The sequence below is a fragment of the Lissotriton vulgaris genome, chromosome 8 (assembly GCF_964263255.1).
Source record: "Lissotriton vulgaris chromosome 8, aLisVul1.2, whole genome shotgun sequence".
In the NCBI taxonomy this organism is placed as follows: Eukaryota; Metazoa; Chordata; class Amphibia; order Caudata; family Salamandridae; genus Lissotriton; species Lissotriton vulgaris.
The window spans coordinates 1,366,743,591-1,366,759,315 of record NC_141696.1 but is presented as its reverse complement, the minus strand read 5'-3'; positions in this window follow the sequence as shown (position 1 = coordinate 1,366,759,315).

Genomic DNA, 15,725 nt, shown 5'->3' with positions numbered 1-15,725 from the left:
TATGCGGGCTGCTATTCTACAACAAATGTCCTTCCTAATTACACCTAAAGGTCCAGATCAAAATACATTACTACATAGTATCCCTTCTATCTACGAATTGACATTAGGTAATACAGCTCGAGGATTATTGTTAAGACAAATTGAGCCCTCATACTACAAAAAAATTAAATTTAAAATAGTTACAGATGCATTTAAAACTTGGACTAGTGTTACTAAATTATTATCAATACCCAAATGTACAAAATATACACCGCTATGGCGCAGTTCGATAATCCCCCAATATCTCAATGATAATATCACTAAACGATGGGAAAATTTAGGTATTATCACTATTGGCGATTTTCTAAATTCAGACAGAAGAATAACTTTTAATGAGCTACGCCTTAAATATCAAATCCACCAAGCGGATTATTTAAAATGTATCCAAATATCTACAACACTAAGACAATATTTTACAAATATGGAGTTACAGTCGATACCACTCCTAGACTTGATGTCAAAATTATCAGTCAGAATCAGCGATATATACGGGATCCTCTTAAACAACCACCCGGATGATCTAGAAAAAATAGAAAAAAACTGGGCTGATAAATTAAACAATCCCAACGTCGACATAGATATGGTGCTACAACTATCTTCTAAAGTTTTACTAGCAAGTAATCTAAAAGCCCAAATCTATAAAACGATCTGTAATGTATATTACACACCTTTTAAACTATTCTCATGAGGTAAGATCAGCCATGACAGATGCCCTAGATGTGTACTTGGCCCCGCAGACCTAGTACACATGTTCTACGACTGCCCCAAGTTGAAACAACTAAAGGAAAGTATAGTTAAATATTGGATCGAGATCTTCGGCCGCGAGATCCAAACTTCATCAACATTGTTCTTATTAGGCTTTGATAGCTCCCTAGAATTTAGTAACCTAGAAATGTACACAACTTATATATGTACCGCCATATACAGAATTATTTTTGCAGCTCGCTGGAAGGATACTGAGGCCCCCACATTTCAGGGATGGATTAATAGACTTTTAGCAACATTTAAACAAGAAAAAGCTATATATGAAACTAGAGGGAAAACATCTAGAGCTAAAGGGGAATTGATTTGGTCCCCAGTGGCTAATTGGTATGAACTGCAAAGGGTCTGAGGCTAAAATTAGCCAAAGTAGCGTAATAGTGAAGTCACTACTATATAGAAATATGAAATGGAAAAAACGAGTATATATTGTATAATGTTTGTTCTTTATTTTATTTTTTTATTTTTTATTTTTGTATTTGTTTTCTTTGTAGTTGCTTCTTGTTTAATCATCATCATACTTGCCACATCCTAAAAATGGAACTTATATTAACATATATTTTTAATTTATGTCCTTATCCTATGTGCGTTCTTATATAATGAAAAATCTATTCCTTTTCTTTGTATCATAATATGTATACTATAACATATGATCAAACATGTATATTTTGAATATGCTCAATAAAAATTTAATAAAAAAAAAAAAAAAAAAAAAAGTCCACAGTGATGACATAGCTTGCAACTTCCCCCATAACACAAGACCTGCACTCTTATTTGGCTTCAGTATCTAACCATCAGCACCGTTTTATTTTAGTGAGGTTCAGGCCAACCTTTTTTCCTCTTTTGTTGGGCTTCCTGAATACTCTGTATTCTGTAGAAGACTTGTCGCCATGTCCTTGTGGAAGGGTGTCATCGCAATCAAACCTACATATTTAATTCTTTTGTAGTTTTACATTGTCCAGAGGAAAAGATTCATCCTACCTGTTTTGAATAGACATAACTTCAGACATTGTTCGGTAGCCTTGTATTTCATCCAACAGCTAGCAGATCCATTTGTATGCTACTCTCTGATCTTCTTTTTATGAACTTCAGTAAAGAGTAGGAGAACAATTATGGTAGCTTAAATAATGATGTCTTTGCCTCTTTTCTAATGATACTGCAATGAATTTTAAGATTATTGTTTAAGCGAAGTTTCTATTTTAAAATGTTAAATACCTGTGAATCAGTTTTAAAATGATATTTTTTTAACTATTTAAACAACTGGTATGATTATACTTTATGGACTTTATGTCCTATAGAGCTGTAGTGAAGTAAAGTTCCTTCGCTTGTTTGATTGACAAACAGGTTGGCAGGAGCGCATAGCGAACCCATAGTTGAGGTTTTTGCCCTCTTCCCTTTCCACTTGCCCCCCACTTTAACTCGTAACATCAGAAATTGAATGTCAAAGATGGGGGTATGTCAAGGTATAACAGTGCTCTAAAATAATAGATTTTATCATCTATTGTAGCAGACTCTGTTGGATATTAATTGCATTTCTATGTACTTTTTATTATACTTTTATGGTCTATTTATTTAGATTGAATATAGTTGATTCGGATTCTGAGCACAGCAAATACTGTGAACATAGTTGCCTCTAAGTGTCTTGGTGAGTTCAGACTTGTGGTAGGATTCATGTCGGATGGCAATTGAGAGCTCTGAAGCTGAGGATGAAGGCAGTGTAATTTTGTCATAATGCCTCTTGGTGGTTCATAAAGATATTTATACTAAATGTTCATCCAATCCTTGGCCTCTTTGTAGAGAGTACTAAGTGATGGTAACATATGTGTTGATTCTAGTTTTGAATCAATGAAAAAGTGTATGAAGGAGTGTGGAGGAGCTGCAAAGATTGGAAATATTGACAGTCCCAAAGGAAAAGAAAATGATAAGAGGGTAGGCTTTGTGTGTGGGGGGATGGTTGAGTGAGGAGATGAAAGGAGTTACAGGTAGGACAGAGAGGAAAGAGATGACATGTGAGATAATCAAATGGAAGAGTTCAGAATGATTGGGGGAGATGAAGGGAGTACATTTTCTAACAGAGTCAGAGACTGCAGAGGAAAGTGGTCTGAAGGTGTGAACCTGTGTGATTGAGACCACTAACCCTTTCACAATACTTAGGGGCATGTGTACAAAGGCATGTTTGCAGTCAGAAATGGTCCAATTCTGCTAATCTGGCTGTTTCCGACTGCAAAGAAGCTTTTTTCTAATGTACAAAGCACAGACTTTGATTCTGTAACATGTTCTGTAAGCATAATTTTGACTCCACACTTACACTTCACAAATATGCAATATATACGTGCAGTTAGCACTACATACTCAAGGGTGTCCTAACGTTGTTAATGTACTTTTACATTTCCTGGTAGTGACAAACAGCTAAAATCGTTTTTCATTACTGTGAAGCCTACTCCTATCATAGGCTAGCCCTGGAAATTTGTTAATACTCTTTTAAGCTATAATTCCTGCTTAGAAAGGAGCAGCTGTATCATTTTTCATATCTATGAAATGGTAATAATAAATCCTCTTTACTGTTAAAGTTGCTTTTAAAATTACTTTATGAAAATACCACTTTTAGAAAGTGGACATTTCAGTGCTCTTGCTGCTCTGTATGCCTTGCAGCCTCTCTCCAATACACGTCTGGGGGTGGCAGCTAACCTTTGTTCATTCCCTTTAGACAGCCACAAACACAGAAAGGTTGGGTGTAGCAGAGAATTCATCTGTATGCATCTGCATTCTGATAGCTCTTCCTGGGCAGGGGGAGTTGACACACCTGAATAGGCAGTGCCCTGTTTCCCACACAAAGGGCTGATTACCCCTTACTGACAGTCGGGAGCCAGGGCTGGGGGAGAAAGGGAGTCCTGTGCACTTTAAGGGCCTGCTATGAAGTCACACCTACTTCAAGTGCACAACTGGGTATAGCTACTGGGTCTCTGACCCTACTAGGGCAGTACACTACTGGATCTGTTAAGAACTCTTCCAGAAGTAAAGACAGCTATGATACAAGGATTGCACTCTCCTTGACTGCTGCTCTGGAAGAACTGCTTTTCTGCACTTCTGTGCTAACCTGATGCCTGCTGATCTCTGCCCTGCTGAGGACATGGATTGGACCCATCTAACTTGAAACCAGAGTGACTCTGCAAACTTGCTGGCTTGCCCCCTGTTCTGAAGTCTCAGGGCCATCAAATATTTTCTTCAACCCTACAGTAGTACCTGGCATCTACCATCTGTGAGTCCTGTCCTGTCCTGTCAAGTAATGCCAATCCAATCCTGCGCACTTGAATGTTGACTTCTGCTATGCAGAGCCATCAAAATCGTCAAATTGATGACTTTACGCCAATCAGAACCAAGCTACTGCCCATCGACGCCAACACAGGGGCTGATCAATAACATCACTTCAACGGACTGCGCGGCTCGACGATGACGCATCACCTACATCGTAAAGGGGTTTGTCGATGAAGCCTTCACCGCCAGCATGGATTGGAACCGATGCAAGTCTTCGACTTCAACGCTTGCTCCATCCAAGGTACTTTTTCAGACGGACCTGGGTAAGTCCTGTAGCCGACCTGCCCTCCATAGTGGTCAGCCTGAATTTTGGATTCACCTCCTAAATGCTATTTGATGCTAAACATTACTTTCTAATTTATTCTTTAAAAATTCAAAACTCCGGTTTTACTTATTAGATATTTGTAATTTTGGTATTGTTATACACTTAAAATTATATTGCCTAGTTCTCTGAGCCTGTGTGGAGTATTTATGTGTTGTTTTCTTTGTTCTGTGTGTGTGTGTTGCACAAATATTTACACATTGCCTTGTTAGGTAAGTCTGACTGCTCTATGCCAAGCTACCAGAGAGTGAGGCCAGGTTATCTTTAAGTGTGTATCTAGCTTACCCTGACTAGAGTGGTGGTTCCTGCTTGGACAGGGTGGATACTTGTGGATACTTGTCCCAACCAGAAACCCCAGTTCAAACATGCATTCACTGTAGAGCTAAGAATTTCCTATACACTGTGGGGCATATTCACAAGGAGCTATTGCCAAATTAACAGCACTTTACCGTAATAGCATCCACAAAGCACATCGCCACAGAGGACCCCCGCAACTATCGCTAATGAGATGCAGAGTAGGCGTTCCCGTGCAAAAAGCAGCAACAACACAACACCTCAACATTCTTAACGACCAGCTACCATGAAGCCACTCATCATGCAGCCCGGACACCAAAGAGTGCCACAACACCCACCGCCACTACCCCAAGACCCCAACCCTCACCTGGAACACCCCACCCAGACCACCACAGAGGCAGCGCAGATAAAGATAGCAGCCTACCAGGAAACACACCTGCCTCACAGACCCTATCTCTGACAATGTCACTGTCCACTACAGGCTGAAAGGAACAACCATCCTACGCATCCTGACCATCATCACCTAACAGGCCTATGGCACCAACACAGTGGACAACCAACATTCAACCCCACACCAAGCTGCTGGCTGTGCTGCACCTGTTGACCCCTGGCACACTCCTACCAACAGTCTCACAGCCAGCCACATCCAAATCCCCCACACCTGTCCTTGACATCACCACCACCCTGGCACGCCAGTCCCCATACGTCCAACACAATGTGCAGGATCCGCTGGAGACCAATCAAGGACCATACGCCGATGCACACACGTGTTGGGGGCAATTCACAGCACACATGTCCTACCTGTGCCCCCTGGTGACACAGCACACAATCAACAGGAAGCACACGTCACACATCAATGTGCAGGCAACATCGGAACACTGTGGGACTTCCACCAATGTCACCTCCAAATTCACAGCCAGTGTGCATGATTCCTTCATCCTCCGACAGCCCATCAGCAACCAGCGTTCCCAGGATAGCACCAACGTAAATACACAGCCCCTTGGCAAGTTCCAAATTAACACCCCTCTCACCTCAACTCCACATCCATGCAATCAACAACTCTGGCAATGCACATGTCACAAAATCACAACCAACATGCACAACAGAATGCCCACCCAACAGACAAGACAGAACAACTTACAATGGTAACCTGGGCAAGCCGTGAACATGAGTCGTCAACGACATGGCACCTCAGCCACCCAATAGCCGAATTTTGGGAGAGGTGGCAACCAGGCATGTGTGAAGGATGCAATAGAACCATGATTGGGAAAGTACACAATGACAAGAGTGGCGGCGATGTGCTGCACAGACCGCGGTATGCAGAACACACCTATATCCACAGTGACCTACACCTCTGGTGTATGGAGTGTAGTGGACAGTGGACACAACCATGTCACCCCAGCCAGTGGGGGTTCTCGTGGAAATGTTGCCTGATACGCCACCCCCGAAAGCGTGAGCAGAGAGAGATGGCCTGGCGTACGCCAGGCCAGCATAGGGGTGTGAATACAAAACACATATCCCTGGGCGTGGTCCCATATGGAAAGCCCAACGTCTCTGCCAGGGCGGTGCCTCCCACCCTGCCATAGTTGCCTGCGATCCTGTGCGCCTGCCGTACCCCGGCATGCTGGATTACGAACCCGTCAGGTCCGCCCCTGCGCTGCCAGGCCTCACTGATCACCTGCAGACACCGGCGTGTGTCAAGGAGGGCCCACCACATGCCTGTGTAAGCTCCAAGACCGAGGCCTGCAACCCTGCCAGCCTCTCAGACCATCGTTGGCCCCCAGACGCTGGCCCAGATTACTCCTTCCTCATTCACATACTACACCAGCGTCCCCTTCGGCCCAGTAGGTCCCATATGTAAAACTGTGCCCTAGGTCCTGAATGGCAGTGACCCCAAATCCGGGCCAGGGGCCACATCACCAAACCGCCCCTGATCATTGTTCCATGTGAGCATCTTGCGACACGTGGTGCCACTAACCCTGTTCAATGTCAGCCGTCGACACGTAGTGCCACAAACCCTGTTCAATGTCAGCTGGTGACACTTGGTGCCACAAACCCTGTTCGATGCCAGCCTTCGACATGTGGTGCCACAAATTCTGTTCAGCGTCAGCCAGCGATACGTGGTGCGGCAAACCCTATTCAACGCCAGACAGCGACATGTGGTGCCCCACACCCTGTTCAACACCAGCCGGCGGCACGTGGATGAGGGACCAGGACTACCCTACGGACCAGTAGGTCTCATATCCAGCACCTAATCGTGAATCATGAATGGAAGAGTCCACACCAGTGTTCGCACAGAGAGGAGTAAAAGGAAGATGCAGCTCAGTCTGGATGAAAGCCGGGTCATAGTAACGGAGGTGACCGAACATGTGATGCCTCTGAACCTGAACTACGCAGGCCAGTAGAGCCACTAACCTATGCCAGCAACACTCAGTGAATGGTCCATGCTGTCTGCTGCCTCCGACCTAAACTGCAGTCCAGTAGGTCACAGAGTCTTGATTTAGCAAATACGGAGTTCATATCAGTGTACCAGCATCATCACAGACTGCATCTCCTCTCAGCACCGGTGCCACTGAGTCTGTTCCTCGACATTCATGGACACTCACTGGTCACACTTTGGTGGCGTCTGAGTCTATGGACGAGGGGCTAGTTTTTATCTTCATTGAGCTGATTCCGAATTGATGGTGAAAATGAGGCTTGCACTTTCCACTCCTCCATTTGCTGCTTCCGGATAAAATCAAACCTTCTGCATCATGCCATGGAGGACACCTTCCACTGTCCCCGCAACCCTCCGCAACATACACCTCGGACATTGATGAGGACCCTCTCAGGTCGAATGGCCCATCTGACTGCACCACAAATCACCGTCCAGTGGCTGGGTGCCTGTGCCGGCCGCAGTGCATCCGGGGTCACTAACTCTGTGCTGGTCCGGTCCGGGACCCCTTCTTCTGAGATATTGGATGGCTTTTGAAGCGTTGGCCTTGGGGACATCAACAGCATTTATTATGTGGCCCTGCGCTGTACGTAGCCTCCGGGCCCAACTGCGAACCACAAGGGCTCACACACCAAAGCGAGTCCTGACCGGCTCGGACGTCGCATCACCGCAGGAGGCACATGCCACCACCAGTAGGACCACCTCCAACCGCCATCTGCCAGAGTCGAAATAGTGGTCCTGACAGACTCACAGAGTTGCTCAGACCTGTTGTGGATGCCATCATCGGCCTGATACCCTGCTCAGCACTACAGCTGCCAGTGACTCAGTGCACCGCAGGCCATTGTCCCTTGCTGTTTGAGTTTTGTGCTGTGGAGCGGTTGCGCAGCTATGTCACCTCAAACAGTGTGGGGGCCCTGAGACGTTGATGGGGAAGATGATGCAGGTCTAACACACCCCACTACTCTGCATCAGGATTATATCGAAGGGACACAATCCGAGACTTTTTATATACATGACTGTGTAGTGTAGTTCCTATTTTCCCTATAGGCCCTGTGCATTGGAATAACATAAACAGCAGTGTAGATGTAGAAGTGCGGTCTTCCAGGTCTCTACTGACTATGCTAAACTTAATTGGGTTTGTACCAACTAGCTCAGAGGTGACTGGAAACTTTCTTGACTGAATAGGGAGTGATCAGCTCCCCTGGCTCAGACAAGAAGGGATTCCGTTTTCCAACAACCGCATAAACATGACAACTTTGCTCCTTAGAATAAGAGTCAATCTCTAGAGTTGTGTGAAACAATAAACAGCTATTTCACTCAGTCAGTTGTGCAGATTACTTTCACCAAGATGCAGAGAATAGAGAGACGGGCATTTTCAATAAAAGGTATTATTTATTGAACAGTCTTTCTTCTCATGCAAGAGAAATGAATTGCCACAATTGCAAGACTTGTTATTATAAAAAGTGCGTACAGTAAAAGGAGGATTGCGAAATAATACTGTAAAAGCATTGATATGGTTTCTTAGCCATACAATGGTTAAAACGAGTAAAATATATACATTCATATATACATTTAGCTAACGTACTCAACTGGTGCTTCTAACTACGCCTACCCCAGTGTAACTGACCTAAGCCTCATACTTGGAAGGGAGTAAGTAAGTAGCAGTTTTAATTAAGTTGGTTTTGCCAAGAGTTTGCTTCAAGAATTTTCTGTAAGGGTTTAGTCAACACTGTACCCCTGGAATAGAATGTTGGAGGTCTTGTATCTCCTCTCAGGACTCGATATCACAGTCACCCGCAAGGGTAGGCTGGAAACGCCGGGGCTGGATTTTCTCGGCAGTAGAAAAGACAGCGTCTTTCTCAGCGCGTCGAGGAGGAGGGGCAGCGTCCGTGGGCTTCTCGCATCTGCTGGGCTCTGCAAGGGACAGCTGTTCTGCTCCTGTATTCTCTATCACCACTGCTGTGTTTGCTTAAGGCAACGTTGGTAATATTTATACCTGGAAGGTGCCTAGTTTGATGTAAGTTTTTGGACATAAGACGTCAATAAAGATGTCACTAAGAACCGGTCGTTCTTACAGTGCTCATTAGAGTTCTATTACTAATCAAAACATAGCAAGCGGGGCTTTCCCAGGTTGCTGGGGGTTTTATCTGTTGAAAGAACTCGGTGTGTAATCTAGGAATCTTAGATAGTGGCTTCTGCTGTGTCATATACGGTAATGAGCTGCAGAGGCGAGTTTCTGAAATATGGCTCTGATCGTTTATGCCATTATAGGGGTATGGATGGATTATAGCCGTATTAGGGGCATAGGATCACAAGATAGAACACGACACCCACTCCACGAATTTATGTCCATCAAATTACTAAAAACTAAAGCAATAAGATGCGTGTGTACCCCAAAATACATATTGCATTTGAAATGGCGTATTTGAAATACATGAAAATATTGGTACTGTACGTCTTTAAGCATAGAAATCATTCAAAATTATAGCATATGTAATCAGTTGAACGATTTTGCGAAAAAATTACACATGAAATATCTCTGTATACAGAAAAGAAGGGCGAGATTATTTCATCACATATAAATGCATTTGATGTTAAATGTGCTAGAGGCTGAGGTAAAGTTCTTATGTCTCTAGATTTACCTAAAAATAAAAGTTCTGTTCTTTATGAATAGTTCTACTTTAGGCAAAGGTTTTCGTGCCAGAAAAAAGGTAAATATTTTGAAAAAGTGTTCAATTAAAAAAAAAATTCATGGAGAACGGGGTAATAAAGTTCCAAATGCTTTTCAGTAGTTTTTGTTGATCAAAATCGAAGGCCGAATTCAGAGTTCATGGGAACGCTGTGCGCTGGAATGCTTTTCCAAAAATTCATTGTTGTTGTTCAGGGGAGAACATCATATCAGACAGGCTCTTAAAGAACAGGTCTACATATTCGGGTGACAGTTCGACCAAGTTCGATAATGCTGTAACTTGGCAGGTGTGAGAATGATTGCTATCATCGATGTTTGGATCAGCAATGCTCACAGGAGGCCGTACCTGGGTGATGTTGCTTTCTTGTATGGCTTCACTTCCGCCACCTAGTCGTAGCACAGGAGTCTCAACGAATGCAGTCATCAGGATTGGTAGCCGCTGGGGACAACACGATGCATGAGCCTTTACAGGACTTAGCAAAGTATCGATATCCATTGGTACTGCTGATGGTAGTGCAAGACAGATGTCTAACACGCATTCTTCTCCGCATAGCATACATTGAAGCGCAGGTTATGCGGTCCCGGTAGTGTACTGCTAGGATCGTTTCTTCCATCCTTGCCGGAGTCATGTCTGTGTTTTGGCTTGCCATATCGGAGCAGGAGGGTCAAAAATAAAATGCCTGCTACAAGTCCCAAAATCAGGGGTATGCCGCAAAAGACTGAATGGACAAAATTAGGAATAATTCCTAGGATTGCTTTGAATGGTGTTAATAGTCCCAAAAAAATCGTCTTAAATACGCCTCAGATACCTACAGCATCTGACATATTTAGAATTTGGCTAAGCATTTCTGTGAAATGCACGGGGCAATTTGTTGATAAAAGGTCATGTATCTCCGAAGCTGTCCTTGCAACTTGGAGATCATACGTCTCTTTTGATGACGTTATGGGCACTGTTGTCTGTAAAAGCACAGACTTCATTCTGCTTAAAGTATCAATTCGTTTATAAGAGACATTCAAACGAGGCCAAATTGGAGTCTCGTAGCCTCCAGGGCCGTTTGGAAACAATGCTTGCATACAGCAAGTGACCATGGAAGTTACGCTTACGAGATATCCTTTCCCTGGCAGCAAGCCGCAACAGCTGTGATCCGTTATTAGAATGTAACTCCCATTAGAAAGTTGCCTAAAGAAGGGCTCTATCTGCGTTGCAGGTGTGACATGTTGGCGGCATGAAAGGTTGTTTGAAGTTCCTTCACAGGCCCCGTTTAAATTAATACCCTGGCACAAAAGTATACCGCTTAGTGAATGTTTGCCATTTTCACCACTAAGAAATAAATTTTTGTTGCTGTCACTGTAGCATGTGTGTGTATATGGTAATTTCCATGCTGCTTAATTTCTGCCAGTGTGGATGATTCCAGCCATTCAAGGCACAGCTTCCCTACACTGTATGTTGTTACTATCCCTGGATGTTGTCTCTGGGAGTATCTAGGGTCTGGTCTGGTCATTGTTAACCCCTGTGTTTTCTTCAGGAATCTATCTTGACAGTTATGCGTGTCAGTAGGCCAGATTAACCACTTTTTCCAATCAGGATGTGTTCTGTTTAGATGTAAAATTTTAGATACGTCTATTTCAATATCTGTGGTTGCATTGTCAGGTATTGGCTTTGGAATAGACGGTTTGTTAAGGTCTTTAATCTTAGCTAGACCAAGACAGGTTGTTTGGTGAATTATGTCATTTAAGAATATTATTTGTTCTGGGATCATGCAGGCTCGAAATAATGCTTCTAGGCCTTGTACCTGCCAATCTTTTGTACCCCAGATTGTTTTTGTTTCAATATTATTTTTCCAACAATCAAAACCAAATGTCATCATTTTTTCATAAAATGCTTCTGAATATATCAATTTAGTATTTGTCAGCATTGTTTTCAACCCTGTTTTATCCAACAGTTTATAATAAAACCTTTCTGCATCACTTGTGTTAAACCCTGAGAAGTACTGGAATTTCTCATAGAATGTTTTTGAACTACTTTTAGGTGGAGTAGCACAGTGTTCCAATTGGTTATGATTAAAAACATTTCTAGGTTGTGCAGATTTATGTAAGAAGTGGTCTCCGTAATGTGAGAAGCAGTACATCTGTTCATAATTAGACAAACCTTGTAAATAATCATGTTCTGTAAATCTTGCTGACAACACTAAATCAGACATCATATTATTTATACTTTCAAAATCCCAATCATCAGAGAATGTACTCGGTTTTACAAAGTCACTTAATGAAACCTTGAACTGGTGAGTATATTTCAGGATTTCGACCGGGCCATATACTTCATAGTCAGTCTTGTCCCATACTACCCCGCCGGGTATTGGAATGGCTGTGACATTTACTGATGATAGTCCTCTTTTCTTCACGTGAGATGATTTGTGAGGTTTTAGAACTAAGTTGATGTTCTGACTTGCTGTGTCCATTGAACTGTGATGAATTTTCCTAAAATTAAAACTAAAATTAGGCATAGTAGGAGTATAAGTACCCCCGAGATAATCCAATGCTCAATCAATGGTGCATCTAGATATACTTCTTTGATTTGATGAAAGAGTTCTGTTGCTTTTTCTTTAAAAGTCTTTGTTTCTGGCGTCACTTCAGGGTCGTTTGGATCTTCAGAAAAGGTATCGAAGTTGATGAAGTAGCCAGAGGCAGTTCTGTCAATTGTTGGAATTTGTTTCTCAATTTGTCTTTCGTTAGCACATTCTGATGCCACATCATTGTAGACTGGTGTTTCATGACGAACTGTTTCAATCTGTGTTTCAAGAGGCACGAGTTCCATGGCATTATTGCATAGTACCTCTCTGTGCACTGCAGGTTTATCAAATGTGATTAGTCTTTCAGTTTGAACCTCTTGGATTGTTGCAAATTTGGGTATTCTGTTATTTCTTGGGAGTCCACTTGGCCTACTGTTGATTATAGGCCACATGATTGTGGTTTTACCAGGTCGATTGATACAACTCGGTTCTCCTTTTTACCAGTAAGAGGCGGTAGTACTACTGATCTTGTTCCGATGATTGCCAAGACAGGTTCTGCTTTTCTGTAAGAAGGCCCAAATTCATTCTTCACCGCTATTTTCTCTCTGACTAGATCCCCAATCTTTGGAATCCAGACAGGTCTTGCTGGGACAGGTGGTGTGTCTTCAGTGGTAGTTGGCTGTTGCTTTAACTTTATGTTGCTTAAGGATTTTCTTGTTTCATTCAAGTCCTGTAAAACAGCCAAACGATCTTTGATGTCAAAGTCTTTATTCTTATCTGTTACCACTGAAACCTGACTATCGAGGTCCTGAACATGCATTCTAGTTCCGAACAATAGTTCGTACGGGCTGAAACCTTTTAGAGAATTTCTTGGCAAATTATTTAGACTAAGTTGGACACTTTTTAAATGTTTGACCCACCCATGACCCGAACCTAATACCTTCGCCGTTATAGATTGCTTTATGTCTCATTTTTTTCTTTCCACTACACTGTTCCCCTCAGGGTGTGATGGACAAGAGTATCGCAACCCAACGCCCATACTGGCCATGGCCTCCTTATAAGCTCGAGAGCTGAAAGCAGGACCCTGGTCAGAATGGAACATGGCAATTGCGTATGTGCCGATAAAGACTTGCAGATCTTTTATAACAGTTTTGGCGTCAGCCGAGGGCTGGGGCCACATTTTTTAAGTGAATTTTAGTCTTAAACAATTAATAGGACGCTGGTTTGCATATAGACAGCATTACCCTGTCTATAAACGGTAACTGGGCAACAGACTGGAGCGGTTCATTATTGCGATCTCTGTCGCAGTCGGGACAGTTCTTTACATATATTTGATGTTGCACCCTCATCCCCGGCCACCAGTAAACTGATTGTAATTCAGTCAGAGAGTCTTTGATCTTTTTGTGCCTTGGACCCTCACCCATGTGTGCGTCTGCTATTAATAACTTTCTCCGGTTCGTGTTTGGAATTACCCTATCCCCCACTCCAGGGATTCGAGCAAAAGGAACGGAGTTTGCATCAATTACGTATGCATAATTGAGTGGATAGTTCACGGGTAGTGCTGCACAGTTGCCTTTTAAGGACGTTTTTACTGCCAGCATGGTTTCCCCGTCTATGTATTTTTCTGAATGCTTTTTTGTGGCTATGGAAGCCGGTTTATTTGCTTCCGCTGTGGCTGTAATAGCAAATGAATTCCCTGCAACGTGAACGCCATCACGTTGATGACTCAGAGTGTGTATCATGTGAGTCTTTTGTAGTTCTTTCTGTAAAAGAACTACCTGTTTCCAAAGCATTTTATGCTTGATTGTGGCACCTGTGTCATCTTTGAAATCATTTTGATTCCAGCTCTGCAACTTATTATTGTAAGAGTTGACGCAAAAATGCGAATTGCACACGATTAGTGTCGGGAATTCACGTTCCGAATTTTCAAGCGCCATCTTTAAAGATCTGATTTCAGTTCGCCGAGCCGAACAGTTTCTCAGTGATTCAGTTTTTGTTACTTTTGGTCTGAATTTACCGCAAAGCCAGCGACCTTTAACAATCGCGCAGGCTGCATCGTAGGATTTATTTTCTATGTTGAAATGCTGTATGAATCTGTCTGTGTAGATTATACAGGAGTATTGTTGTAGAGGAAGAATTTCGATTGGCAGAGGATATTCTTGTTCATATGTTAAATCATTCAGTTTTTTCATGTGCGGGGCGAAATAGTATTTCACATCTTCCGCGCCAAGAGAATTTTCCCACTGTATCCATTTCGGATCCAGTGACACTGTAGGCAGGTTTACTGGGCTGAATAGCGCCTCGAAGGCGGATTCTGCCGTGAGGACAATGATCCTTTTGCCGTGTGCTAGTTCTCGTTCATTCGCTATTGCAGTTTGCACTGCTTTCACAGTATTTTCTGTGAGACTGAATGTTTTTTCTGCTTGTGTGTACAAATGTGATTTGTAAGCTATTGGTACCGTTTCTCCCTCATTAGAGGTTAGGTACGTGAATCCGCATCTTCCTGGGATGACTCGGATTACAAGGTCGATTGCATTGTCACGTGTATCTAATTTCGTTTTAGCTAACATGTCTGTTTGCAGTGATCTCAAAATGTCTGTGTGTTTTTGAGTCCAGTTGATTGGTTTAAAATCAGGTTTAATTAGTTTGTAGAGAGGTTTAACCCTCTCCGCGTAGTTTAGAATGTAAGTTCTTCCGAAATTCAGGAAACCTAGAATCGATTGTAAGTTCTTCAGCGTTTTTGGAGCTTGGAGTACAGCGCACTTCTCTAAGAAGTTGTCTGCTAGGCTTTTTCCTTCACTTGATAATTCGTATCCTAAAAATAATACTGTCAGATGGGCAATTCGAGACTTTTTAAAGTTGAATTTGTAACCCTCTGCAGCGAACTCAAGTATTATGGTATTCACCCTTTTCAAGTGAGTCTCCAAGTCATCGTCTGGGAGATAGATGTCATCGACATAAGATAATGCCTCATCATCATATATTTGTAGTAACTCTGTTACTCTGGCTGAGAATAGTCCTGGGCTGTTCTTGAATCCCTGTGGGAGCCTACAGAAATTTTTCTGTGGCCCCATTACTGAGAAAGCGGTCAAGTACCTGCTTTCTGGTGCAATGTTTTGACAAAAGAAACCATTAGATATGTCTAATGTTGTTTTATATTTTTTGCGAACTATGTTATTCATTAGTGCAGCACTATGCGAATTTTGTACTACAAATGTTTTGCAACATGAGTTTGGGTGTCTGTAGTCCAAGACTAGACGATATCACTCGTCCGGTTTGGAGACAGAAAACAAAGGATTGTTCATTTGAGGTGCATGTTTCAATCACCCCCTGGTATTCAAGTTGATCTAAAATCTCCCTGAC